Here is a 25,853-nt window from a genome sequence, read left to right on the forward strand (position 1 = left end):
TGGCATTGAATCAGCCTGAGGTATAGCTGACCATAACTGGTCAGACTGCTGCTCTAGTCTTGAGCTATGCATTTCCTCCTGTGGAAGTGAATAGACTTGAGATGGTCTGTGGATAGGCCCTAGAATCAGTAGCTGGCATGCAAAAATAAAAAAATACTTAAATAAATCACTTACTGTTGTTTGCCTCCAGTGCCATATTTCGAGGTTCACAATGTCTAAACTGAAATGTTTCTTATTCTTCTACACTCAGAAGTATCATAAACAGTTTATCCATGTATATATGTATGTATGCATGTATACATTGTTTGTTTGTTTGTTCTGTAGCCAGAGTCATGGTTTAATCTATAAAGATTAATTTCAACCACTGCAAGGGGAAGATGGCAATAAAGCCTTTTAAATATATTTTCCAGCACTGGAACTAATCTGGCCATTAAAAAATGAAATGGGGAGCAAAAGCATTACAGAAACTAAAACAGTAAAAACGAGGCTATTTAACATAAGTGAGAGACATGTACATGCGAGTCCTGCAACTTTAAAAAACAAATTGCAGTTTGCAAGGAAACAAAGACAATGCCAAAACTCACTGATAACAAGGAAATACTTTTTTTTTGCAAGGAGGCACAGGGCTTCACCTGTCATGTGTCTTGTCTCTTCTCTTCTTCATGATTTTAATGAGCAGGATGCCACTATATTGTGATTGTACATTTTTTGGTAAGTAAGCATTGCATCACTGTTATTTTCAACAGTTGTCCTCTTACATTCAAATAAATGTGATCTCTAGCATGTGCTGGGACAGTTAGTCATTGAGTGTAAGGTGGATGGAATGAAGTGAACTTGGGGATTGCAGGTACTAAGGAGCAATAGCCTCTAGTAGAAGATTTTAAATATTTTGTGGTCTTGTTCATAAGTGAAGGTAGAGGTGACTGACCAGGTAATAGTTGCAACATGGCACTACTGGAAGCATTATAATGGAGTGTAGTAATGAGGTGAAAAAACAGTAATAGAATGAATGTCTCAATTTACCAATCAATTCATGTTTCTGTCCTCGCATAATGTTGCATTTGGTATTGAAAACATCATACCATATACACAAGTGGCAGAAATTATATATGTTTGCAGGGTGGCTGTGTTTGCTATCCATGAGAGAAAATAAGGTGTTCAGCATGTCAGGGGGATAGTGAAGTGCAGTCACTGAATCTTTAAATTGAAAGGAGTCATTTTGAAGTAGTGTTGGCACCTACTGATGATACCCTCTGTGTGCATATTATTTGAGGTGTACCAGGACTGATGCATTGGGTGAAGACCTTAGGACAAACCCAAGACATAGAGAATCAGTCATATGTCTTATCTTGCTGAGGAACTGCAAGAAATTTCATGAGATGAGCTGAAGTCTACTACAGGGAAAACAGAAGACTCAGCTGTCTGGCCATCACTCTTGCAACTCACAAATCTGACTGAAAAGTAAATAAAAACATACTATTTAATAATAACAGTAAAAAAAGGTTGTCTTGGTTTCATGCTTTTACAAGGTTCAAACCTTATACCAGAAAATGTACATTAAATACTCCATAGGAAATGATGCAAGCCAGTCAGAGGAAACAACCCATATTCTAGCAAATACAAGTACAGTAATAAAAAAAATTAGAAGAAATACATTGATTATAAAAATATATGTTGCTTACATTAGCTATCTCACACTTTATTAGTGAATACACTGTTGTGAAGAACCTCTTCTAAATACCAGTCAAAGCTAATTTGCTTGTTGGTTACACTGTCAATTATAGTGATGGTTGTAGTAAACTTCGCAAGATTTTGGGGCTAAATGGGTAAAGATTTCTTAGGAGCATTTCAGATTAACTGCAGTAACTAGTTTACATTTGAAATTTTTACCTGGTCAAGAGAAAAAAAACTCCTCTTTAGTGTCGCTACTCAAGTCAGGTGAGATACAGGTACAACCTATGACTTGGCTTTCTGCTGACTGAAAATAAGAACGATAAATTTGCCGATGATAATCAGAATTTATTGTATGAAAAGAGATAACAGCTGCTCTACGTCTTTCCCTTTGCATTATATTATATCTGAATCGAGGCAGTACATCTGTGCTTTTACTATATGGTCACAATCAAGTTTTAGAAACTACTGCTGTATTGTGTCTATAAACAGTAATTATGTTAGTACAGGGATACAGATTAAGTTGGAGACTTTGGGCACTGATATTTGCTAACCCAAGGACATTTCTTTTAGCCCATATTGGATAGAGGGGATCATTAGGGAGCAAGTTTGATTGAGTAGGTTCTGGGGTTGTTTGACAATCTCTATCGCTTGGTAAGTACCTGCAAAACAATTGCCAGGATTCAATAATGCCTACACTAAGTGTATACCATTTTGAGTGAACAGACAACATGGGCATAACTCATACCTTCTTCCTCCTAATTTTAGTTTTCCCACTGATTTTCTTGCAGCTTTAAATATTTACAGGAATTCATAAAGATTACCACAAAGTGTAGACTTCACGTACACTTAGTGTAATCTTTCTGAGTGACTAGAAAGCAAAAACATGTGGTAGGGATGTTCATGAATACATATCGATTACAGCTAGTGTACTCTTATTGTACATTTAGTGTAGGCTTTATTGAATATGGCCCTGCTCTTTTATATTTTAGTGGAATAACATCATTCTGAACATGAAACACTTTCAGTTCAAAATGAAAGTGAGGGCACATTTTAATTCAACTGTGTGCATTAGCTTTTATGAGCTTCTAGAATTGTCATGTATTGGGAAATAATTGGGTGGTGAGGTATGAAATTAAAGGCTTAATATCAAATACTTAGGGTGCTATAGAAGGGATAAGATGGCTAATAAGTTCATGCTAATCTCATTATGGTAAAGAACTGATGTCATATAAGAATTTGATGAGAAGATAAGTTTTAGGTATAGGCAGAGGAACAATTACAAGCAATCTAGTTTTGTAAGGAAAGGCTGTTGGGGTGTTTTAAGACTAATGAGACTTCCATACCCCCCATGACATAGGGTGGAGGCTTGATCTATTCTGGGAAAACTGATTAATAATTTCAGGCTCTATGACTTTTGGAATACTAGCATCTTTCTTAGAACTTAACTTGTGAGGTTGAAACCAAACTGGTGTCCCTGATATTTATCGGTAGCCTTTTACTACAGAGGGTTTCCGGTATCGTCAGGGAAGAGTCAGCTTACATGGAACAATATAATTATTATTATACTAAACAGTTTACCAAATCCCTCCTTTTTACCGTAGATAAGTAATCTTCTGGATGGGACTGAGTGAATACCATGGCACTGGATTGTCAATATGAGATCCTAAAGGTTTGTTTGGTCACCTCTTGTAACACCTACAACCAGGTAGAAATATTTGCTTGTGAAGATGATATTCATACTTATTACCCCACTGTTAGTGGTTGTTGAATACTATATTGCATTATGTTTTCTGTACAGCCTAATGCCACAGCAAAGGTTGTTCCATTTAAGGTCATTTCCTAGTCTCAAAGCAAAAATCTGTAATATTTGAGAAAAGGCCTCCATAAACAACTGCTGAATTATATAAAAAAATATATTCTTCTTATTTGTACATGACACCATTTCAGAAATGGACATAACACTGACAGCAATTCATACTTTAACTTCCACAGAATCTATTTCTCTGTGGAGAAAGGCTACTTAACAGGTGGGTATTTTTTTGTCATGATTAAAAGGGCAAAAGAGAGCATGAAATACTTGTCAAGACTTAATGACACTTGTCACATGGTTCAAAAATTCTCTCTGTCAGTGAACGGACTTTCATTATCAGAACAGTATCCTTGCCTCTTTAATGCCCTCTTTAGAAACAAACCTCTATACAGATGATATCTTAATACAAAGCTCAGGTCCACCACACCAAAGACCTTTAACTATTACTGATAATGGTTTCATTACATCATCTCAGCCTAGATGTAATAACACTTCCATGATCTTTGGGACTAAACAACACAAAACAATAATAGTCAAAGTTACCCTGCCTTTATTCCTAATCCAGAAAACAACAAATCTGAAAATGTACAATACCCATACCTATGCCTTTATGTAGAACTCTGCTTCATTTTTATACTCCGTATTAATCAAATTAGTGACAAAGTTACCAAAAAGCTAAAAAACAATTCCATCTTTCCATTGCTGTTGAGTCACATCCAACTCATATGACAGGCCTATGAACAATCATAAGCATTCAAAGAGGTTTTTACATAGATAAACAACAGAAGTAAGACTGCCAAATTGCTTTTGAATATCACACTTTCACCAACAGACAATTTAAAAGTGTTTTTCTTACTTGTTTCTTTTTGCAGTAATTATGCTTCAGGACACTGGTGTTTTAGAGTAGAACCCTTGGAAACATATGTATTCGTCTTCACTAGAACTAAATTTATTAAGTTTAATAAGTATTTCCTGCATAATTTGCAGCTAACAGGTACTTTTTGATTCTAAGTCATGTCATCCTCCATTTAAGATGCAACAGAGCAGTTAAACAGCTTATAACGGATAGGCATATTTTCTGTAGTCTGCAGCAGATTTCACCTTAAAAAGTGACCCAGACTACATCACAGCCAAGCAGTCACTCAGAGATTTGACAATAAATTAATAACTCACCAAATGTATTTATATTCTAAAAAATAATTAAAAAAGAAATGGAACATAATAAGATTCCTAATAAATTGATTCATGTTTATTATACAGTGTAATAACACAGATATAACACTGTAATAGATGGTTATCTACCATGAAATGATCACTCCAGAAGAAAACTAGAGATAGGTGAATCACTGCAGTGACAGTCTACAGAAAAGTATGTTTGTTTATGTTATACATCAACTGACTTAGTGACAGAATGAAAAGTGTTAATTGAACTGAATGGGCAGTTTGGCAAGGCTGAAGGTGGGATTGCCTACATACATCTGGGGAGAGCCCTGCAGTACAATCCATAGCCATCTACTGAAATATTCACAGTATGTGCCATGCTACACAGCATCATCCTGAGAAAACAGCTTTAGCAGGATCAGCAAGGAGAAGGAGCACACAACCGACCACCAATGCCAAGGTCACCACAGCCACATGCAGGTGAGGAGTCAGAGGGGGAACCAGCAGCTGCCTTGGGTTTAGGCAGATGTAGGCATGCAAAATATGCCCTAACATTGGCTAAAAGACAATGCATAGCACACTCACCACATAGGTGCCTAAAACCTTCCTCCTACTCACATTCATATAGTACCACTGATGCCACGCAATGCTCACAACCTTTACCTCCCCATGTATTGGCTGTGTACTCCCTACATCAGAGAGAGTCAACCCTGAACTAAAACTGTAGCAACTGCTGCATTTACAAGATAAGTCTTGAACCTGGAGTGCATTGTGTAATACTATGAATGAGTGGTATATCCTTGCATGTTCTTACTTGGTAGTATAAGCAAATAAGAGGTGGGAGATTTGTATGGAAATGTCCTTAATATGTGACAGCAGAGACATATTTCACTTAGATGTGTAAGCTGGATCTAAAAGAAGGAGAGTAGCACTAACAACATATCCTTTTTTTGTGTCATAACAGAAAAGCAGCTTTGCTTCCCCATTCCCAAAAGAAAAGGCAAATGACAAATTTGACTAAATTGGGCTAACAAAGCATTGCTGAAACGCTAAAAGTGCTATCAAATGATCTGTCCCTAAAACATGTCTACAGATTTAATACAGCATATTCCATTTTAAAGTATTGCCAGTCATGTATACCTGTGAAATGCCCTGATGAACTTGCCCATGTCATCAGTACACTTCTAAATAATGCATACAGATAAAAGTGTAAAAGCCTGTGCTAATCAAAAAAAAAAAAAAATATATATATATATATATATATATATATATATATCTAAACTATTAAACAGATTATTCATAATCACATGTCAGCATATGCAGTATGTAGCTGACAAAATGCAGCCATAGCTTTGCAAAATCAGTAATACTCTGTACAGATATATCCCAAAGTAATAGGCTCTGTTCTGTGTTCACCACATAAACAAGTCTGCTCACCTTCAGTTTCCTAGCTACACAGTTGACTTCTGGTGTGAATTCAGGGCTGTCAGCATGGTGAAGTTGTGAACTCATAAGAATTACTGAATCCCAAATCCTTGGCTCTGTGCAGCAGATATCACTATAGTGCAGGCACTTCCTCTGTGTTTCTTTTAATGTATTGCAACTCTGAATGATTACTTGTTGGGAGAAGGTAAACACAATAGCAATGCAGACTGCCCTACAACCAGTGAGTGTTAGACTTACAAAGTGTTAGATGTACTTTTGTCAGTGTTGGAAATATAAGTAAACAGCGCATAATTCATAGGTTCTGTTCATGCGCATCCAACTTCCCCTTCATTTGTTGGCAACTGAATATGATATCATTACCATGTAATATCCTCACACATTTTAAGGTCACTGATATGGACTGCCTTACAAACTGCATGTCTCAGATTGCTGGTCTAAGAGAAGAATGACCAACAAACAAAGGGAGGTAACACAGAGCAGTATATTTGCAAACAATAATCATAAATGGTTGTGAGATCACTTAGTGCACTATACCCAAAAATAATGTACAAATAACAGCTGTATGGTGTTGTATTACTGTAGATGATGTTGCAGTTGGTTGTATGCAGAATAATTTCTGTTCCTTGCTGCAAAGCTGTTTGTGTGGCAAAGATGGATAAGGCACCTTTAATGTGTTCTGAAGTTTCACTGAAGTGAGAGATCAAATCCAGACCTCTGTAGACATACCTCATGTATACTAACATGTTGTAGTGTCTATGTCATGCATTGATTTTCCTCATGTCAGCTACTTTCCCGCTGTTTTTCTTTTTTCTCTTTATTTTTTCTTTTTTTTCTTTTTTGGCAAATGTTTGCATAATGCAGTGCTTAGCAAATTCACAGGAATGGAGGAAATGAATGGCATGTTTGGCTGTGCTTATCTTATTTGTGCTGAGCACAGCACTGCACAAACTGGGCAACTGGACCACCCAGAAAGCAAAAAGCACCCAGTCAGCCAAAAATAGAAACCCAATTAATTCAAATCATTCTATTGGGTGCCAAGTAAACCCATTAAGTGGCACTGTCCAGCTGTTAATAGAGAGAGCTTAAGAATGATTATTAAATTATGTAATGTCATGTAACTTGTCCTGTGGCAGCAGGTGTAAGCATAGGGCTGGAGTACAGATGGTTCTAGCACAGAATGTCCAACTGTTTTTTTTACTGTTGTGACATTGTAGTTGATAGCAGTGACTGAGCAACTATTATTTCAACTTTCTTTTGGCAACAGGTGTAAGTGTAGGACTGCCATACACATGGCCCTGGAGTCTAATACAAGATATTTCATACACTTTTACTCTTTCCCACTTCCCATTATATTCACTGTTGCTTATAACACTTTAGATTGTGGACTGATATTAATTATATGTATGAGAGATGAGACATTGTTATTGTGTTAACAGATTAGCATTCCAATTACAATTATTTCATTCCTCACTGCTTGGCACTGCTGCTGTTTGCTTACCATCACTCAAATGTGTTGCTCGGGTGTACACACAAAACATTAGTCTCCATTGCCCTTGGTCTGCAGGTAGACATGGCTGACATTAGTGGGGAAGGTGCCAGGTTTTCGGCCTAGATCTGGGGTGTCCAGTAGTCCAGGATATTTACTGGGCTTCTAGTAAAGCACCACAGCCACAGGCTTCAGCAGGGGAACTATTCTGGCTCCCCGTACAACTGGTATCCCGCACACTGGAAAGCAATGTAGGCATAATTTTAATGACCCATAGAGGAGGAAGAGGGATACTCTTGACCCTTGATTGGAGGAATTTAGTACTGGGGACATCCCACATCTGTGTAGCAACAAAAGAGAATACTTGTAAGACATAGAAAGCTTAATCTAGGTAAGACTGGCATGCATAATGCTCTTCTTTTCTGTTCTTTCTCCAGCTATCACAGATAGGGAGTTCAATGCATGGACCTATGAAACTCAATTGGAGAAACTGAGGGAAGCGAGTGGCATGTATGCAGCAGAGAAGAAGTGTTATTGCAGAATTAAAAGTTAAATACAGCTTTTTGGTATTTTATAGAGTTGTATCAAATTGAGCATGCATATCCCAAATGTAAAAGCAAATATGCATGCATTAGTCTGTAGCACAAATCCATTGTAAGTATCCAATATTATATTTTAGTCAGATTTCGTGGGTTTAAATACCACAATTCACAACTATACAGTGCTGTTATTTCCTTAATAATATTTACATTAAATTAAAACCTCTAGACCAGTGGCACAAATGCCCTGCTGTAAACTGTAATCTGCATAATTGGAACACACATATATGTAAAATATGCAGATTTCAAAGATTACTTGCAGCAGTCTATAGTATGGTGTGCATCTTTTAGGAAGTACACTTAAATGTAAAACTTAAGATAATAGAGTTGTATAACTGGATTAATGCATTGCATGACACATATGATACTAATTTTATGTCTTTTTTCTCTCACCCCAACCCTTATCTCTCTTTTTTATTCTTTTTATTTTTATTATATTTTATTTCATTTTTCAAAATATTTTTCATTTTATTTTTATTTCATTTTATTTTATGTTTAAAATATTTTTGTTTTATTTTTATTCTGTTATTTTATTTTTGAAAATATTTTTGTTATTTTAATTTTTTTAATTTTTTTCTTTTTCATTTTTATTATGCATCATCAAAATGTGTCCATGTCATCTATGTGTTCAACATCACTAAATGCTCCACAGCACAATGAGGAAGGTCGACCCTATTGGATCAGCCTGCCCCTGCTCCACCGGCTCCAGCAATGATTCCCAGGAAGTCTGGAGCCAACCTGGCAATACTGCATCTGCTGCCAATGCACTACCTGCACCCTCAGGTAGTCCAGCCCCAAAGAGTGGTCCATTGGTACCCTCCAGAAGCAGTGGTAGTGGTGGTGATTTCATCACCCACAGTGAGTTGCCAGGGATGGTGTATAGGGTGGTGCACCACTGTGCATGCTTATGTCAGATGGAGAGGCTGCTCTCCATCATGTCCAATAGGAGGAGGAGGAGATGTCAAGCACATCAGCCACCTGTGGAGTAAGGTGACAGTGATGACAGTCCAATGGGTGAGAACTCAATTCTCACTCCATCCAAGCTTGAAGGCCATGGGCCCAGTTTGTCCCCACACTCAACCCAATCATGGTCCCCCCATCCTTTTGTATCCATCACCATCCCTGTATTTTATTTTATTTGTCTTGTCTGTTTGCAGTTGCTTCCTCACCTACCAAACTTACCTGACCCAGGCATACGTATGTCTCTTCTCCAACATTCCTCTCGCTCTCTCAAAAAATAAATGGGCACCTGTCCAACAAAACAAAATCATCCCATACACAGCTCTCCATTTTGCACACGTCTTCTTGACACACTTGATTCAGTCCAATTGGCTATACAACATGATTGCATTGTGGTCACCCCTCTCGCTAGAAGTGACAGTCCAAATTCTGTTAATATTCTGCACATATTTTCCGTTTGCTCTGTTAAAGAAATGAATAGCTATGGTTCTTTTCTACCTTCCTCATGCACATTCATGTCCTACTTTCCCTTGTTTTTCCTCCTACTTGTTCCTCATTTCATCACTTCCCTATCTACCCCATTTACCCCCACTTTACTCTGGTTACAAATTAGAATCACACACAAAATACACAAGTAGCAGAAAAGGCAATTGATCCCTTTACTTTCTCAGCTCTGTTTTTTCATGGAGATGTGCATTGTGCACCAAGGTGCAGCAATGATGAGCAGTGACATAATGCTGCCATTACCACTGCCCAATGTCACTTAACTCTGCTGAGTTATGCCAACACACAGCAACACATGTGCTATAAAGAATTAATATCATTGCATTATCAATGTTGAATTAAAAGTATTTAAAAGTAATAGGTACACCTAGATTGGAACCCACTACCATTTGGGCCCAAAAAGGAATATATCCATGGATTAATACATGCTGCCACAGAGTCAGTTAAGTTGCAGGTGTGTTTAATACACTCAGTACTAACTGTTAGACTTTAGCAATGTAGCTCGCAATTGCGCAGTATCTCAGACGTGTCTACACTTTGCCAACCGTCACACAAACCCACTGCTTACAGCATTATAGAAAAGTAATTATTATTATGTATTACCACTGTTTACTGTCAATTTCCTGTGCATGACATTAAATCACATGTGGGAACATTACAGACTAAATGCTCTAATAATATGTCACATATTTACAATACTGCTATGCATTGCCCCCCCCCCCCAAAGCACTATAACCCTGGTGTCTCTGTACTTTTTTCACACATATAACACCTACACTACAGAAAGCAATATCAAATGCTGTATGATATGCAATGCATATCAATCTGGTAGCATGCAGAACTGCAACTATTGACCCAGAAGCCTAAAAAGCCTTATCTGCAAGGCTAGGGAAGAAATCATCATGGACCTTATCCACAGGGACATAAGTGACTTTCAACACACTTAAACTGACTCAATTTGTTTTTGTCGAGTGTAGATGTTGCTTATTGAACCTTGTGGACTTCTTAGATACTGACCTCAAATACCTGAATGAGGGATAACAGGGTATACCACCTATGTTGACTTATCCAAGGCCTTTGACATTATCCCCAATTCATGTCTCATAGTAAAGATCTCCCAACCAGGAATTAAGCCACACAGTACTAGATGGATAGCCAACTGGCTCATCAACAGAAACCATACTCTCAAAGTTGTGGACTGCACCTCCACCATTAGCCACTTACCAGTGTAATACCACAAGGATCTATGCTGGACCCTCAAATGTTTGGAAACTACTACCCTGAAGCACAGGCAACAGTAGATGGCCTGTGGTTTACCAAGTGTGCAGATGACTGCTAACCGGACACACTCATATAGAGTCCTCCAATGATGGTAACATATTACAGAAGGGGCTGATACAGACAAAAGATTGGTGCCAAACTCATTAACTGAACATTAAAGCAAACAATGCCTCATTGTCCCCTTTGGCAATGAAGTACCCTTGCTAATTATGATATACATAGCACCTCTTTAAACTCAAACACAGTATTGTGAGACATGGGAACACATGCTAACAGCAATCTACACTTCATCACAATGTGTCTATCATGGTGAGACACACATTCTGCATTGCACCCTCATACATATGGACAACACATCCAAGACCAGGGAGGTCATAGCTCTGGTGTACTCTACCTGTATCAGACTACTAATTGAGTACCATGGTCTCTTCTGACTGTACCACACCAAACACCTCCAGCAATTGGGGAAAACAGAGAGGTTTGTGACTGGCAAAATCCAGGGCCAACAAACATGACATACACAGAAAGACTGAAAGACCTGTCACTGTACTTGGTATCATGCAGGCTGCTGAGAAGTGGCCTATGCCTGGCCTACAGACAGTCTCAGACCATGCCCTCCGTGAAATGTTCGGCATCTGCAAATCGAGTTGGACAAGAATAACTTGCTCCAGGGTTCTCAACCTAGCCTGTGACATAAACAGAACATGTTGGGGAGACAGATATATCCCCCAGTAACTGGCACTACTTTGTAATAGGTTCCCATTGTGGTGAAGCAGTGCTCAAGCAGTGCTCCTCAATGACCTTCTTTGAGCGCAACCTTGACAACTGGTTGAGTGGCTGTGAAATCACCTCTAGGTTGGAACTAATATCCCTCATGGACAGGGCCAGTTGGTGCTGCTCATGAAATCACTCTACTTACAACAACCATGTAACTATGCTCAATAAGGTTACTTGTATTTTTACACAGCTAGGATTGTAAAAACCCTAGGGCCATTAGGTTAGTAGCCTCAAATGAATCTATGAAGTTATAACGTATGCAGGTCTCCCAACATCTTCTCTCCCAGATGGCCTCCTAATTTCATGTAATATAAGTTGACCTCCACTCTTATAAAAGTCAGACTTGTGCTGTGGTGCTTGTGTAAAGAACTGTGTTCTGTAGTCTGTGTACTTAGATAGGTAGGAACTCTATTCTCACTGCAGTCAAGTGTGTGTGTGTGTGTGTGTGTGTGTGTGTGTGTGCATGCACTCTTGCTTGACATTACAGACAGCATTTTACACCAACATGTAGGCATTGTTATTAGCATATTCTCCTCAACAGACACTCCTGATGTCATCGACTTTTCAGATTTGTGGATATTTATTTATATTTTTTATTTTCATTTTTATTTTCAGTTTGATTACCGGGGAAATCCACTGGGCCAAGATGTGCCCATTTTCGGTGGAGGCCCGGGGAGAAAAGCTCCATGTGCAATACAAAAAAAATAGGTTACAAATACAAAAGGTTACAAAATGTTAGAGATTAAGTACAAAATATAATAGCAAAAAGAAAGGTTACAAAAATGTAGGTTATACACTCAAAGAAGAGAAAATTGCAAGTGTAATATTAATCATATATATATATATATTTTAAATGCAATCTAGGAGTTTATTTGATATCTGTTATTACAGATTCTTTGGAGAAGAGGGATTAAGCATGAGAGTCTAGTAGAGCAGGAGTAAGTAAAGCTTAGTGGGAAAGTTTATGTAGGTTGAAAGCATGAGCATTTCCATTTAGAAGATAGGTGTAGGAAGAGTTGGTTTTTGAAGGCTTCAAGATTAGGAAGAGTCCTAAGTGAGGGAGGGAGAGAGTTCCATTTTTTACCTAGGGAGAAGGAAAGTAGGAGTTGGCCAGTGGGACGTTTGGGTTTGTGAATGGAGATTAGCTTTTGGTGTTCAGATCTCAAAGATCTGTTTGGGATTTAGGGAGGGAGAATATTCTTTAAGGCTGGGCATTTATCAGGGGAGAATATTAGTTTATGAGCATAGGTTAGTTGGAGATAGTCTAGGTGGTTAGGGAGTTCTAACCAGTTCAGGGATTGAAGGCAGAGGCAGTGGTGAGTTGAGGTTTTGGATTTGGTGGCAAATTTGGAGATATTATAGCAAGATTCAAGTTTAGAGGTGATAGATGAGGACAGATTGGTTAGGATAGGAGCTCTGTATAGAAGAGAAGGTAGGAAGTAGCTTATTGCCAGGGTATGCCTACAGGAGTTGGAGAGAAATTGATTGTTTCTATATAACATGCCTAACATTTGGTGGGTTTTCTTTATATTTTGAAGTATATGAAGATCAAATTTGAGGTGTTCGTCTATGATGATGCCTAGGAGTTTTGCAGAGGGGACGACTTCTATTGAATTGGAAGATTTGCTTAGTATCTTGAAAGTGTTTTTGTCAAAGGAGGGGACTTTGGAGGGGAGGAATATTAGGACTTTAGATTTATTAGAGTTGAGGGAGAGGTGATTTTGGTGCATCCAACACTCAGTAATGGGAAAAGCTATTTGAGTTTTATCCAGATGTTCAGGAATGTTGGGGGCGGCACAGACCAAAGTAGAGTCATCAGCGTATTGGATGACTGTAGTGTCAGGGATGTAAGCATGAAGGTTATTTATGAAGATGTTGAAAAGCATGGGTCCGAGGATGGATCCCTGAGGAACACCAGTTAGGGTAGGGAGGAAGGAAGAGGAGGAGTTCTTCCATTTGACAGCTTGTGATCTGTCTGAAAGGTAGCTGGAGAACCAGGAAAGAGTGTTGGAGGAGAGATTAAGGTTTACAAGATGGAGGAGAAGGTTGGAATGGGAAATGGTGTCGAAGGCTTTTGAGAGATCTAGCAGAACTGCGGATACTCTAAGTCCAGAGTCTCGAGCAAGATTGACTGTTTCTAGGAAGGATAGAAGGGCAGTTATAATACTGTGGCCAGGGCGGAATCCGTGCTGGGTGGGAGTAAGGAGGTCATTCTGAATTAGATATGGCAGAAGTTGTTGGTGGACACATTTTTCTAGGATTTTAGATAATGGAGATAGGAGGGCAATGGAGCGGAAGTTGGAGATGGAGGTGTCTTTGCCTCCTTTATGAAGAGGAAGAATGTAAGCTGAACACCAGAGTTTGGGCACATAAGATTCATTTAAGGATCTATTGATCAGGATACTGATTGGGAGAGCAACACCATCAGCTGCATATTTGAGGAAGGCTGAGGGTATATTGTCTGGAGCATTAGAGCAAGGCTTTAGTTTAGATAAAAGCTTATTTATTAGGAAGGTAGATACTGGCTTGAGATGGAAATTGGGGGAATTGTTATTTGGGGAGATGGGTGCTGTGTGGAGGGAGTTGGGAGGGTTTGTAGTAGGGAATGTTTTAGTTAGTTTGGCTATGGATTCAGTGAAGAAGGTATTGAAATGGGTGCTCAGTTCGCTGTCAGTTAAGCTAGGATCAGGGCAGGGGTTATTTCTAGATCCTGGATGGAGAAGGGAGTTAACTGAATTCCAGAATGATTTAGGGTTCTTGTTGTTGTTGAGCTGAAATTTGTTATAGAAGTTTTTTTTGTCTTTGGTAATAAGTTTTTTTACTTGGTTGCGGAGTTGGGTATATTGGAGGAGGGCAGTGGACAGTTTGTTTTTCTGGTAAAGCTTCCAGGATTTGTCGCTGTGGTGCATAATATGTTTAGTTTCTTTGGTGAGCCAGGGAGCAGAGTTGCTTTTGATTCATTTGTTTCTTAGGGGGGCTAGAGAGTTAAGAGTATTTAGGAAGACAGAGTTAAAATGTTCTACAGCGTTGTCGAGAGGGAGAGTGTTTAGGATTTGCCAGTTCATTTGTTTTAGGATGTTAGAGAAAGTAGAGGGGTTGAAGTTGCTAAGGTTACGGGTCTGAATAAAGACATGTTGGTGTTAGATGGTGCTAGTAGATCTATGGATGAAGGCAGGGAGATGGTCACTGAAAGTGTCGGGGATTGTGCCAGAGAGAGTAATTTTGTTAGGGTGGGAGACTAGTATCCAATCAATGATGGAACCAGGAGGTTGTTTTTTGTTTGGTCGAGTAGCTGAATGGATCACTTGAGTGAAGTTGTAAAGGTTAATGGATAGAAGAGGAGAAGGAGTGTTGATTTTATTCCAGTCAATATTGACATCACCTAGAATAAAGGTTTCATATTTTATTTTGTTTGAGGCCCAGTGTAGGATATCTTCAAGGGTGGAGATATTGTTGCCGGGTGAGATGTATACGGAAATAATGCAGATAGTTTTATGTTTATTCAAATGGAGAAAGCTTGTTGTGATTTCAGAATTTTTGAATTGAGTATGCAGTACTCCCACCAGGGCAGGGTCAACTGTGCGTGTGTGTGTGTGTGTGTGTGTGTGTGTGTGTGTGTGTGTGTGTGTGTGTGTGTGTGTGTGTGTGTGTGTGTGTGTGTGTGTGTGTGTCCAGACAGAAGAACGGAAGTGTGTATCATACAGTTACTGCTACAATGCCATGGATTGACAGTATTTTGATACTTACATATGCATGCAGATCCATTTCATTCAGGACTCCCAACATCTTCTTTCCCACATGGCCTACTGATGTCATCTACTATAAGTTGACATGAACTCTTATAAAACTCAGACTTGTGCTATTGTATTTTGTATTCTGTAACTGGACAGGTAGGGGTTCTATTCTCACTGCAATCAACTGGGTGTGTGTTTGGTTGACATTACAGAGAGCCTTTTACACCAGCATGTGGGACACTGTTATTACCATATTCTCCTCAATAGACACTGCTAATTTCATCAGCTATAAAGTGTTGTCTGAGACACTGCAAGTTAAGTTTGTGCATGACACTAGTGTAAAATACTGTGTTCTGTAGTCTGTGTACTTAGATAGGTAGGAGTTCTCTTCTCACTGCAGTCAATTGTACTTGTGTATGTCTGTGAGCTCTTGCATGACATTACAGAGAGCCATTTGCACCAGCATGTAGGGCACTGTTATTACCATATTCTCCTCAACAGAAACTGCTGATGTCATCAGTTATAAAGTGTTGTCTGAGACAGCGCAAATCAGATTTGTGCCATGACGATTGTGTAAAATACTGTGTTCTGTAGTTTCTGTACTTAGGAAGGAGTTCTAGTCTCAATGCAGTCAACTATGTGTCTGTGCATGTGCTCTTGCTTGATATTGTAGACAGCATTTTACACCAGCATGTAGGACACTGTTATTACCATATTCTCCTCAACAGACCCTGCTGATGTCATCAGCTGTATCAGATTTGTGGATATGGTGTACTCCACCAGGGCAGGGTCAGTGACTGGCTTGGAGGCCAGGCAGATGTCATTGCATCCTATGCAAGACAGATTGCAGTGACATGGCTGTTAATCTAGCCACATACATGATGGCATGGTCTGTAGGCCCTGTGTTTTCTTGATGCAAAATCCAAGTGGTCTCTCCAACTGCTGTATGTGTCAGATGAGGTACATAAAAAAGGAGCATTATACTCTATTAGTGTTCTGATGAGGTTTGAGTACAGTGATGCCATACAATCCTAAGATCTGATTATGATGGCATGACTTATGATGTACACAACATAGGCTTCCAATATCAGTGTGGACACTTTATGGTTGATGTTCAGATTGCTATCTACGTGTGTGTGTGTGTGTGTGTGTGTGTGTGTGTGTGTGTGTGTGTGTGTGTGTGTGTGTGTGTGTGTGTATGCGCTCTTGCTTGACATTACATACAGCATTTTACACCAGCATGTAGGCATTGTTATTAGCATATTCTCATCAACAGACACTCCTGATTTCATCGGCTGTATCAGATTTGTGGATATGCAGTACTCCCAACAGGGCAGGGTCAACTGTGTGTGTATGTGTGTGTGTGTGTCCAGACAGAAGAACGGAAGTGTGTATCATACAGTTACTGCTACAATGCCATGGACTGACAGTATTTTGATACTTACTTATGCATACATATCCATTTCATTCAGGACTCCCAACATCTTCTTTCCCACATGGCCTACTGATGTCATCTACTATAAGTTGACCTGAACTCTTATAAAACTCAATGCAGGACTATTGTCAATGCTGTGATTAACATGGAATTCCACTTTTCAGATGGAAAACATAAAAAAGACACATTTGTGCATTTATTTGTAGATCAAGTGCCTTTGTCCCACTCATTTGTCTGTGTTACCTCCTCCTGTACTATGTTATCATTGGTTGACTCAATGATTGCATCTAATATGCAAGAATCATCAAACATGGTAAATCAAAGACCACATACGTTAGCCTTAACTGTTGAAAAATAATGTCCAAACAGTGAAGGGCCAGCACACATTCCTGGAGTTTGCCAATGGTGACAGCACTACCGGTACAGGTTGATAATAGCAATTTTTACAGTATGTCTTTTGTCAGTGAGTTAATTGGTTACGCATCTAGTGATGTAAGAATTAACACCCAGCTGGGAGTGTTTTTTAATGATACCTGCATGGGGGATTGTGCCAAAACCCTAGGCCAGTTCACAATAGGCAGTATGCACTGTCTTACCTTCATCCAGGCCTATCACAAAGAATCACTGGGCTATAACAACATCACACATCACCTATGGCGTGACGTAGGACAAACACCTTCCTGATATGGCTGAATACACATGTCAACACACCCTCCACATGGGCTATGTTCCTGTAGAAGGGTGTACATCAACATGCATCCATCTGAGTTTGGGGGGACAGCACCTGGTGTATGCATGTATAGAAACATCCTGACTCTCCTCAACTGTGAGGTAGACCAACATGTCATAATGGACCTCTTCTAAATGGACACTAGTAATATTCCAGCTATATGCAACATACCTGCTTAAGTTGTTCATGCTAAAATCATGTCTGTTACATCTGATAGATGTCCTCAAAGAGGTCATTGAGTGCATGCATGATGGCAACAGTATCATCTTATGAAACTTGACCAGTTGAAGGCATTTGACACAAATCCACACTGAAGTATTCAATCAACACTGTCATATGTGCTTATAAACAGCTATATCACCAAGTGGGTAGACCAGTGTATCACATACTTGGCATCTCACTTTGTTGAAATGTACAAAGTGACCTATATCTCAGGTCCAGTGATCAGTTCCATACATCAGGGCTGTCTGCTAGGTCCTTTCTTGTCCATTATTTAAGTGATGTACATCACAGATGACATGCACATCCTGTGTCCAAATAGCTTCCTGAAGGCCTACAGATTGTGTGCAATCATTGACTCCAATTGTGATATTAGTATAATACAGACTGTATCAACACACACCAAAAATTGCTGTCACAGCCATGATAATACATGTAATAACAAGAAAAAATTATGGGATTTGTTAACTTGGGAAAACAAACATCCTGAGGAAGATTGAGATGCCTCTAGTTTGCCACAAGGGTGACATCGGGGGGTGAGGGGGCACTAGGTGTTACCCAGAGGGGTTTCAGCCTGCAAATCTCATGCTACTATGATGCATTTCATACTGGCAACTGAAATGAACTAAGTAAAGAGCAATGGCAATGCACAGAGAAGTTACTGAGGTGGGAGAATGTGCTTTCAAGGAGAAAGGATAGGTCACCTCTACGTATCAGCAAGCTGCCCTGCTACCTACCTTCTGTCTCAGGGGAATGGAGACCCCATCAGAATTCCTTAGGATGAGTGAATGGGTCATAGGGCTCTTGCCTACCTTGGGCATGCTCTGTGTCAGTGTCCTCAGAATTAATTGGACTGATTGGCAAGCTCCACTGGGACAAAAAAAGTTGCTCTGTTTTATCTGAGTAGCCCAGTTGGACTTCACCCTATCCTTACACAGTAGTCAAATGAAAGAACATTAAGGAAGTCATGCAAATATGCCACGTGGAGATCCAGTCACTAAGGATCAAAATTAAATACCTGAAAATTAACAATGCAGATTTAATACATGCATGTTTAGTGGGACTAAAGACAGTTAGAATGTCGAATGTTCATATCATTGGCATTCATAACAACAAACTCAGAAGACTGAAAAGGTAAACTATTGAAGTGCCACAACAATGAAACTGAAAACATTGTGGCACTTCAATAGTGCCACAACAATGAAACTGAAAACATTGACTATTAGGGATTTTGCAGGGGTGCAAGCTCCCAGGACCCCCCACACCCCCTGCTACTTGCATCTATCTATCTATCTATCTATCTATCTATCTATCTATCTATCTATCTATCTATCTATCTATCTATATGCTTGCATCTGCATTCTGCTTCTTTAGTTGAGTGGTGCTTTGATTGACATCTGTTTAGCTGACACAATTTGGTTGACTAAACAGATGGTCAACACCTGTCGACAAAAGTAGAAAATCTTATGATTCTCAGGGTTGTTGAATTTGTCCTTTCTGTGAGATCTGTGCAGTCTCAGAAATAGAGTTATATATAACTAGCAGGGGTTGGTGACCATGTTTTCATTTGTTTATTTTGTTTAAAAGTTTTTGCATGCATTGAGCTTGATTCTCAGTGGGCAGGATTCACGAAACCTCCGTGTAAGAGTTATAACTCTTACACGGAGGCTGCAGTTAAACGGAGTGATGTCAGCATGCTTTGCATATTCATGAGAGCATGCTGAATCACACCAAAGGCTAACACGGTCCATGGAAGACAGTAGGGGGCGTGTCCGTAGGCCAAACCCTGCAAGCGGACACACCCCCAAAAGAGTAAAAGTGCCCAAAGTAAACACCCACGACAGAGGCCATGGAAATGTGAATAAACACAACACAACACATGCCCCCACAGACTATGAACATAAAATGTATAAATGAGCATGTTATATATTTTTTTTAAATCGTAAAGATGTTTGCCCCTGAGTGCGCTCGTTTGCGCTGGTGTGCCCGTAGCTCAGCCACAGTTAGCAGTCAGTGGAAAAGATATAAGAACTAAATATGCAAATTAAGCCAAGAAGCAATAGCGTAGCGGTAGAGACGTCAGCTGAAGAGCAGGCATTCATGGTTCGAGCCCCCACAACATCAATTTTTTTTTAGTAAAATAAGCACAAAACAAGTCCCTGACAAATATGTACACATATAAAATTATATTTTATGTTAAATGTAATGAAATAGTCCATTTATATTGAAGAAATGTGAGATAAGAAAACAATAAAAAATGCGAGATGTGACTATAGCTGAGCTACAGTTTAACAAGGTGAGTGCATCTGCCCGTAGGTGAGCAGTGGTTTAACAGGTGCAAAATGAGTACCCGTAGGTGAGCAGTGGTTTAACAGGTGCAAAATGAGTGCCCGTAGGTGAGCAGTGGTTTAACAGGTGCAAAATGAGTGCCCGTAGGTGAGCAGTGGTTTAACATGCTGAAACTGTGTGCCCCTAGCTGAGCTGAGCGTAATATGCATGCTAACAGCCAAATGAAGTGTAAACCAGCATAACCTGTTTGCGCAGAGCTGCTCACCGCGCAAACAAGCTAACTGACGGGCAACGTTGAGCAAGCTGTAACAAAACTGCCTTTACACAGACACACCCCCTAGCCTGTCTAGACAGTCATAAAATATAAAAAGCAGTGGCCAGGTTTGAACCCAGGATACCATGCACCATAGTCAAGGTAGAACCACTAAGCCACGACAGCTGTACTTAGAAATGCAGTAATAGCAAATATATAGGAATGAATAGAAAGTGGAGCATGACAAAGCAGATTTTGTGAAGTTGATACAATTCCAAAATAGCCAATCACAGATACGTGCGGGAAAAATGGAATATATAAGCCCCATAGGCAGGAATACACAGCATAAACGGTTGTAGAACTGACTTGCAGCCAGAATGTCAGGAGTAGGAGAGGGTAGTTGCTTTCGAGCACAGAGGTGGGGCGTTGAGGAGTCCAGATACATGGTCTGGCTCCTAGTCCACAATCATGCGGCCCAACTCATGCAGGGCCAGGTCCTGTGGGGAGCATATAGGGCTGAGGCGTGGGACCGGTTGGCTCATGATCTCACCAGTGCCACAGGGATTCCAAGGACTGGTGAGCAGGTCTGTCACCACCATGCGGACCTGAAGAGACGCAAGCAGGACCAATTGAACCTTTGGATCCAGGAGGCCCGGCAAATGCCCAATGCCCCACTACTGAGTAAGTTACATTTAATTATGTATGTAAGAAATTAAATTATCTGATATTATGGAGATGTGTATTCCAATATTACTTCATTTATATTACAGCTGCAGGTGTCCGTTCTGCAAACCGCAGAGCCTATGGCGATAGGCTGGTGCGGTTGCGCCACCAGGCAGGTCAGTAATCCACTCCCAGTAACTGTAAAGAAATATAAAAGTATGACAGTTAGCAAAAGAGTGCAGTGTAGTCACTAAGTAATAAAATGTGCAAGTAACAGTGTAAAAGTGTTTGCAAGTATTGCTTGATTACAAAAGTGTGTTGCAGTTTGTAATCCAAACAGAAAAATGAAAATGTCTGAAATAAAGTCTGAAATAAAGATGCCCCACCTGTAATATAATAGTACACAACCTGCAGCAGGCTGAAAAGTACAGCTGCAGAAGATGAGCAAATCACATGTGTGAAATATATCCCTGTTGAAATACTGAAACATGACAGAAGTGAGACTGCTGGAAAGGATTGTAATGACTACAGGTAAAACATGTCAATAAAGCCTAGAAGTAAGTACCATCCTGAATAGTAAAATGAAAACAAGTGAGAGAGTGTGAGAAAGAGTTATGAATCCACCAATAAAGTAGTAATAACCCTGAATAAAGTATACTGCAGTCAGTACAGAATGAAATGAATGTGACAAGTAGAACCAAACTGCGAAATGTGTTCAAAGTGTTGCTGCAGCTGGAATGTGTATCCCAAAATCTGGATATGTTGCTCTCAGTCTGCAATATGCAGATAGTATGATTGTCTGAAATATCAAACATCCACAGTTGTCTATAGCTATATAAAGCAAATGTAGCAGGATGATGTAGCTGAACAAAGCCAGATATGAAAGTGTATGAATAACAATAAAATGTATATTGATGTAGCAGTAACAGTCCTATCACCAAATTGAAGTAGTTATCATATAGGAAACTGTAGTTAGAACAGTAGTGTGTATATATCTGTAGCTATTAGAAATGTACAGCATATGTACTGGTATTCGAAGGTGTTAATATTATTTTTTTCACCCCACCCTATAACCACATATAATCCATTCCACATGAAATTGGTATATGCAATCACAATTAACACCCCTGGACATTTGTCCTGTTGGGTCATAAATATTTGCATCTACATTGATGCATCTGCCCTGTTCATACATCCAAACCTGATGGCCTGTTGCCATCAATCAACCCTGCATGTTGTTGGACTGTGTATTGCTGTTCCAATTATGCATGTGTTATGCTCACTGTTCAATGGTGTGAATATCTGGGTGTTTGGTTAATGGGAATACTAATGCATGCTGTTACAACTAATTGCGAATGGTATTGTATGTTACTAACCCAAACTGTCATGACATAATGCAAAACATAGGACGACAGGGAAGGCGGGATCCAGCAGACCCACCTCTCCCACCTTAGCTGGCGAGTGCACCTGGCACTAGTGCCCAGTCTGGACCCTCCTCCAGTGGCCCTGTGCCACCTGGGGGTGGAAGCACTGCAGGGGATGGGGCCCGTCCCCCCTCTGCAAGCGTGGCTAGAGGAGAACCACCACTCACCCTCCATAGCGTCCGGACTGTGGTGCGTAGGGAGATCCAGGACTCTGTTCTTGGGCTCCTACGCCAGCTTGAGGCACAGGTGGCACAACTTACGGGCATGCCTGTTGCCCAGCCTACACAGCCCCCAGCACAGCCCCGTCCTGGGCAGTGAAGGAACAGTGGCAACTGCCCATGGGTGGGGATATCAGTTCCACTGTTGCCATCTGTGGGCTCATGGGCTCTGGATATCCAAACCTCTGTCCCCATCAATTGTGTAACCCCCCCACACGTGTCATACACCGCCCCTGTATGTGTCTTGTTTGTCTTGTCTGTTGACCTACCCAACCTACCTCCCCAGCTATACTGACTTCCTTCACCTGACATACCACTCTCACCTGAAAAAAAAAAGGGCACTCTGTACCCACAAAAAAATTACGTCCCATACATAGCTGCCCATTCCGCACATATGTCTGCTGGACATGGAAACTATCAATTACAATTGGCTGTACAACAAGTATTATTGTTGTCCTGACACCTCTCTCAGGGGTGGAAGGTTTCAAATGTCACACCAAATTACATACATATGCACAGCTGTTGCTGATGAAGAAATGGGCAGCTATGGGCCTTACCTACATCCCTCCTGCAAAACCCGAGCTTGTTTCCCTACTGTCCTATCCTCTTTGTGACCCCTTTTTCACCACTTTCCTGTCTCCCCATTTTCATTTCTTTCAAAGAAAATAGCGCGGGTGTGCGCAAGAGTAAGCACGTTTAAGCGGTTGTAAGTGGGTGTGCGTGTGTATGCGCGGAGCTAAACGCCAGTGCGCATGCGTGAGCTCCACGCAAACCAGCGCTAACCCAGTTACAACTGCTTAAAAGTACCTTAGTCACTCTGATTGACAGGTCCTGTAGTCAGTTCAAAAGCAAAATAAAATCCCACTGTCAGTCCCAAACCCAGGACCTTGGAAACACTAGTCTGCATGACTTACCACTAAGCCATGACTGTTATACAAGAACATTGTGCTAAAATAAATATATCATGTAATAGTAGGAATGAATGTAAAGGGAATATAGGATGTGTAGTACACAAAGCATGTCATGTATATTTACTGTCAAATCTAGTGGATATCTATGATAGTAGTGTGTGAACAGAAACAGCCATGCTAGTTGGTAGCTAGTAGGTAATAATGTCACTGTAGCACCTTGCAAGCCACACACATACTCACAGCAGGATAATCACTGCCCATACCCCACAACCTCTTACAGGAACACATCCGGACCAAGTAATAAAATATGTGGAGCAAAGGGCCAAAACCAGGGACACATTAAAAATAATGTTACAACAAACTTAGACAGTTCAGAGAGTAACAGGTTCTGCATTTTGTGGGATGTTTGGAAGGGTATGAAGTCTGAAACTTAAATGTTTGTCACTATATTCTGACTTGAGCCCAGAGTGATTTGCCAGAAAAAGCTGTGCATGAGATATTGACCAAAATATGAGGCAGAAATGTGGACAACCTGCAAATATTTGTACACATGAGAGGTTTGACACCACCATATTTGAATAGTTAAGAGCCTAGACATAGCAACAGTGACTGAGTTACAGGAATGCCCCACAGACTCCATGTGAAATGCACAAACAGTAGGCAGAAAGGTGTTACAACACATGTAATGGTAACTATGAAGTCCTGAAAGTATGCACCACTTGCATGGCAGAAAAAGTGTAGTAATACATATGCTCATGCTATCCCACAGTCACAACTGCAGCATACCAGACAATTTAATGGGTGTACCCCACTGATATGTACCATTCCATGAGGCAGATAACAGATGCACCTGAGAGTCTCTGGGGCCTGCTCAGCAGCATACTCAAATACCCTAATAGATGTCAAGGCCCACACCATGGCCAGACCACACTGCATGCTGTAACACCCTAGCAGATATAGCAAGCATTCCAAGGTGTGAATGTACATGGAAAATAGGAAAGCCACAGCAGCACACTACAGTCAGGACACCTAGCAGGTATACAAGTAGTGACTGTAAAGGGCAAATATTGAAGCCATAGCAACAAAGTGCAAGAGCCACTGCTATACACCAGTTACACCACATGTCCCACAGGAAAGCACACACACACACACATTAACAGTAGTAGTAGTCGTAGGTGTCAGTGTACACACACAGTTAGTACAGGAAACTGGAGAAATGAATGGAGAAATGTTAATCTACAACACAGCTGGAAATATGAGAGAGATACCAACCTTTACACTCAGAACATTGTCCACAGCATACCAGCATGGTCCCTGCCCTTAAAATCTGAAAGGGCTACGTCTATCTCACATACCTTTTTATAGCACTGTTCTGAAATCACAGTGAGAACTGCAATCAATACACAACTGGCTGCATGCAATTAGCAAATGCTGGCTAACAATTGGTGCAGAGGCCATCACATGGACATATGCAGATACCTACAAAAGCATGCTGTACTCCCAGTCCACACATGCAATACTTTCATTGCACCCTGAGGAGGAAGTGAGAGACAGAGAGAGACAGAGACAGAGACAGAGACAGAGAGAGAAAAACAAAATTAAACATACACAAACAAAACTGGTCAGCAACAGCCACCTGAAAGCTGACAACTGGCAAGTGGAGCAGCAGGACACAAAACCAGATGGCAACACAAGCAGCTGTGACAAACACAGGTAATGTAAAGTAATACTATAAAGGTCTACATACTGTGAACCCTCCATATGTGTCATTGGTCTGTATCCATATGTATATGAAGATGTGCAAAGGGCAGGGGACATACAGCAACTATCAGTGAAGGCTGTACATACATTTGTATGTGAGAGCATCTATGTGCACATATCAATGTAGGTTGAATGCAGGTTGTAGTGCAATGTACAAAGTAGGTTTCACAGTTATGTATGTTTAGCAGTATGTTAGTGTGTGTATACAGTATGGTAAACAAACATGTTGATATGTATCTATCATATGGATACGTATGTATGTCAAAATATGTATGTATATATATATATATATATATATATATATATATATATATATATATATATATATATATATATATACATATATATATATATATATATATATATATATATATATATATATATATATATATAGATATAATATGCATATATGTATACATACATAGAGAGAGATATAGGAATACATAGACAGATGTAGATAGATAGAATATGTAAAAACATATATATGTAATACACATATACAGATATAGATATATGTA

The sequence above is a fragment of the Protopterus annectens genome, chromosome 4.part0 (assembly GCF_019279795.1).
Source record: "Protopterus annectens isolate FY-2018-M chromosome 4.part0, PAN1.0, whole genome shotgun sequence".
In the NCBI taxonomy this organism is placed as follows: Eukaryota; Metazoa; Chordata; order Ceratodontiformes; family Protopteridae; genus Protopterus; species Protopterus annectens.